Genomic DNA, 4,894 nt, shown 5'->3' with positions numbered 1-4,894 from the left:
GGGGGGGGGGAGAGCAACCTAGTGACAGATGATGCAGAAAAAGCTGAAGTACTTGATGCCTTTTTTACTTCAGTCTTCACAAGCAAGGTCAGCTCCCAGACTACTGCACTGGGCAGCACAGTTTGGGGAGGAGGTGAGCAGACAACAGTGGTGCAAGAAGATGTTAGGGACTATTTAGAAAAGCTGGATGTGTACAAATCCATGGGAACAGACAGGATGCACCCGAGGGTGCTGATGGAGTTGGCTGATGTCATTGTAGAGCGGCTGGCCATTATCTTTGAAAACTTGTGGTGATTAAGAGAGGTCCTGGACTATTCGAAAAGGGCAAATATATGCCCACTTTAGGAAAGGAAAGAAAGAGGATCCAGGGAACTACAGACAGGACCTCAGTCCCTGGAAAAAATCATGGAGCAGGTCCTCAAGGAATCCATTTCTAAACACCTGGAGGACGTGGTGGTGGAGAACAGTCAGCATGGATTCACTAAGGGCAAGTCATGCATGACCAACCAGATTTCCTTTCTATGATGAGATGATTGGCTCTGTGGATGTGGGGAGAGCAGGGGATGTGATATACCTTGACTTCAGCAAGTTTTTTGATACAGTCTCCCGCAACATTCTTACAAGAAAGCTAAGGAAGCACAGGTTGGATGAATGGACTGTAAGATGGATAGAAAATTGGCTGGATTGTCAGCCTCAAAGGGTTGTAATCAATGGCTCTATGTCTAGCTGGCAGCCAGTACCAAGTGGAGTGCCGCAGGGGGGGGTCCTGGGGCTGGGTTTACCTTGACTTCAGCAAGTTTTTTGATACAGTCTCCCGCAACATTCTTACAAGAAAGCTAAGGAAGCACAGGTTGGATGAATGGACTGTAAGATGGATAGAAAATTGGCTGGATTGTCAGCCTCAAAGGGTTGTAATCAATGGCTCTATGTCTAGCTGGCAGCCAGTACCAAGTGGAGTGCCGCAGGGGTGGGTCCTGGGGCTGGTTTTGTTCAATGTCTTCATCAATGACCTGGAAGATGGGAAGGATTGCACCCTCAGCAAGTTTGCAGATGATACCAAGCTGGGGGGAAGTAGTGGATAAGCTGGAGGGTCGGGCTAGGATTTAGAGAGACCTAGATACATTGGAGGATTGGACCTAAAGAAGTGTCATGAGGTTCAATAAGGACAAGTGTGAAGTCCTGCACTTCAGACAGAACAATCCCATGCACCAGTACAGTCTGGGGACTAACTGGCTATGTAGCAGCTCTGCAGAAAAGGACCTGGGGATTACAGTGGGCAATAAGTTGAATGTGAGCCAGCAGCATGCCCTTGTTGCGAAGAAGGCTAATGGCATACTGGGCTGCATGGGTAGGTGTGTTGCTAGTAGGTCAAGGGAAGTGATTATTCCCCTCTATTCAGCACTGGTGAGGCTACATCTGGAGTACTGTGTTCAGTTTTGGGCTTTCCACTACAGAAAGGATGTGGACAAATTGGAGCGAGTCCAGCAGAGGGCAACAAAATGGTGAGGGGGCTGTGGGACATGACTTCTGAGGAGAGGCTGAGGGAACTGGGCTTATTTAGTCTGAAAAAGAGAAGACCGAGAAGGGATTTAATAGCAGCCTTCAACTTCCGGAAGGGTGGTTCCAAAGAGGATGGATTGGATTTAGTCTGTTCTCAGTAGTGGCAGATGACAGAACAAGGAGCAATGGTCTCAAGTTGCAATAAGGGAAATTTAGGTTAGATATTCGGAAAAACTTTCTCACTAGGAGGGCAGTGAAGCATTGGAATGGGTTACCCAGAGAGGTTGTGGAATCTCTGTCCTTGGGAGGTTTTTAAGACCTGCCTAGACAAAGCCTTGGTTGAAATGATCTAGTTGGGGATGGTCCTGCTTTGAGCAGGGGGTTGTATTGATGACGCCGTGAGATACCTTCCAACCTTCATTTTCTATGATCCTATGTTGGCATGCTGCCTAGGGCAGTATAGCCCTGATCCGTATGTGGGGCCTCTTAAGTGCCATCAAAGTCCAAGGGACCTGCTGCTGCTTCTCTATATGTCAGAGCTTACTTAGCTTGCAGAATGACTCGGCTCTGGTTCCAAGGCTCGGGAAATATGCATTCTCCTCTTGCACCCTGGGAGTTCCTCAGCATACCAGTTTGCTTCAACTAGATTTAGACTGGGAGCAGGTCACAGAGGCATTAAGATTATTTACTGCCACAAAGTTCGTGCTATTAACAGTCAATGTGTTACAGTAATTGAAAAAGAAGCCATGTGATTTTAAGCCAGGGAGTCCAGAAGAATGACTGATGGCCTCCAGCTAGAATTATTGTGAACCCTGTTATAGTTTTAGACATATTTTTAGAGGCACCTTTAAATAAAAGCACTAGCTATAAATTGTCTTGTTTGACATGCAGAAGAAAGGGGTGCACGGCATCGTCACCAACAGATTCCGTTGTTCTCAACAAAGAAGCTGAAAGCCAGTCAAATATTTGTACTCAGTGCTGTAGGTTAAATCCTGAATTTTCAATGTGATGAGGGTAGCCACTTTATAGCTCATAATACCCAGGCAATTGATGAAGTTAAGTCTGAGCTATGCCTCTCTGATTAGGCTGAAAATGATTCTGCCCTGTCTGCTAGCTAGTACTCCTGCTGTTTTCAGGGCACCATGACTAACAATGGTGAACTGTTATTCATCTTCCTATATTGTGTTTGTGTGTGTTGCCCCATTAGATTTCCTACTGGTGCAAGTCCACTTACAGCAGCAATGGAGGGAGCTCTAGTGAAGATAACAAAGGGTGCAGCCAACTCTGTTTTGACCCCAGCATCATTTAAGCTTGTTCGTAGCAGGCATACACAATTTGCTGTTCAGTCATCAGTGCCAGAGGTATATTAAGGCTCCCACTAAATGAACTCTATTTGTCAAAGGAAATTATTGAAGAATGGGTGGATGAACACCAGAACTGCCATTTACTGGGTCAGACCATAGTGCATCTTGCCCAGTCTCCTGTCACGTGGGCAGAGTGCAGATATTGAAGAGGAGAATGAACAGGGTATGACCTGGATTTTCCCCCAGTTCCTTACCCACTTGCAGCCTCCAGCATTTAAGGTCTAGGACAGTGGTTCCCAACCTTTTTTATATTGCGGCCTGGAGGGAGCGATACAGGGTGTGCGGAACCAGCTACCTTTCTTCTGGGACTGCCCTGCCACGTAGCTTTAACCCCAGAAGCTGCTTGCCTGGGAGTCCGAGGAGGGGGCTCATGCCACGACCCGGCAGCCAACCTGCTGCGGCCCAGTGGTTTGGAAGCTCTGGTCTAGGAGGTTCTGAGTCAGAAGCTGTATCCCTAACTCCCATGTTCAATAGCTACTGATACACCTTTCCTCTGGGAATGTCCAATGCTTTTTTGAATCTGGTTAAACTGACAGCTTTTGCAACATCTCTCCACATTTAATTACATGCCATGTGAAAAAGAGCTTTCTTTGGTTAAGTGCAATGCCTGTGCAGTAACATAGGGGACTCCATTTGGACTGTAGTAACTGGATCTTTTCTGAAGTGCTCTGTATTCAGAGCTGCTGCTTGCAGCCGTGTGTGACATCCAGGGATCCTGGTTTTCTCTGATTAAAAAATAAAAAAATAAAAAAAATTCTGATTTAAACTCTTCCCTCCAAATCCATTTTTTCCACAATTAAAACAAAACACCACTGTATATATATAGTGGCATTTCATTTTAATCATAGAAGAATGTGGATTTTAGGGGTTTGGTTTTTTTAAATCAGAAAATTTTGGATTTTCTTTTTTCAGAGAAAACCAGGATCCCTGGGAGGTCACGTTCCAGACTGTCCCTCCTACACCTTCTGTCCCAACCTGCAAGCTGTGGCACACTTGCAGGTGCTGCTCACGTTCCCAGCCCAGCTGCAGAAGGGCTTCACAATCCTGTTTCCTCCTTTTGTGTTTACTCTTTCCATGAGGGGAACCCACAGAGGACGGGGCAAGCTGGCTGCATGCAACGGTGATGCACAGAGGCGGAGCCATGGAGCGTGCATTGGTACACTTGCAAAGGACCCTTTGCTCCCTCTGATTCCTGCTCTACCCAAACTTTAAAACCAACTGCCTTGGGAGAGGGCAGCAGCATTTCTATCCAGGCAGCTCTGAGGGAGTCACTTGACTTCATGGCTCATTGTAACAGACCTGATTCCTGCTCATCTCTCTTCAGTCCACCTGTGTTAACCACCCTTAATGACCTTCTCTCCTTTTCAGTGGCTCCGATGCTCTGCTCCTCAAACTACCCCTGCATCCACAATGCTGCTCTCTCTTAGCCCTTCCTGCTAACTTCTTGTGCGGGCCGGGAGCGGTCCAAGGCTTTCGGGGGCGCGCGGCGGGTTGTGGCCAGCAGCCCTGGCACGTGGGTCGGGGAATGCAGGACGGCGGACTAGAATTAGGCACGGACGCGTAGCGGTTGATTAAAGATTATTTTACTTACACCGTAGATGGTCACGGTGCAGGCAGGGAAAACTTCGCTTAAGTTGCAGTTACAAACGAAAAGAAAACTCGCACGAACAAGACCCGTAGAAAACTCGAGCCTCTTAAACCCAGAAAGAGCTCTGGATACCACGATGAGAGTCTAAAAGGTGACTCCCCACGAAAGCGCGCAGGGAAGGGTACGTCGAGGGATTAGGCGGCGACGGGGAGAGGCTAGAGGTTGATCAGGCCCCTATATCCTCCTTAAGGCACACGCTGGGTTCGTTGGACTCCGCAGCGCTTAGAGTTCTTCACAAGATGTGAAGTTCTCCTTCTCCTCCTCCACGAGATGGTTGTGGAGTCCTCCAACTTGGGCGGAAACCGCTCAAGCCTCTTATACGACTAGCAAGCCAATCGCTAGCCGCCACGTGGGAATAATTTAGAAACAGCCAATAGTGGGA

The sequence above is a fragment of the Alligator sinensis genome, unplaced genomic scaffold, assembly GCF_000455745.1.
Source record: "Alligator sinensis unplaced genomic scaffold, ASM45574v1 scaffold570_1, whole genome shotgun sequence".
In the NCBI taxonomy this organism is placed as follows: domain Eukaryota; kingdom Metazoa; phylum Chordata; order Crocodylia; family Alligatoridae; genus Alligator; species Alligator sinensis.
The sequence above is the reverse complement of the archived record's forward strand: the minus strand, read 5'-3'. Positions refer to the sequence as shown.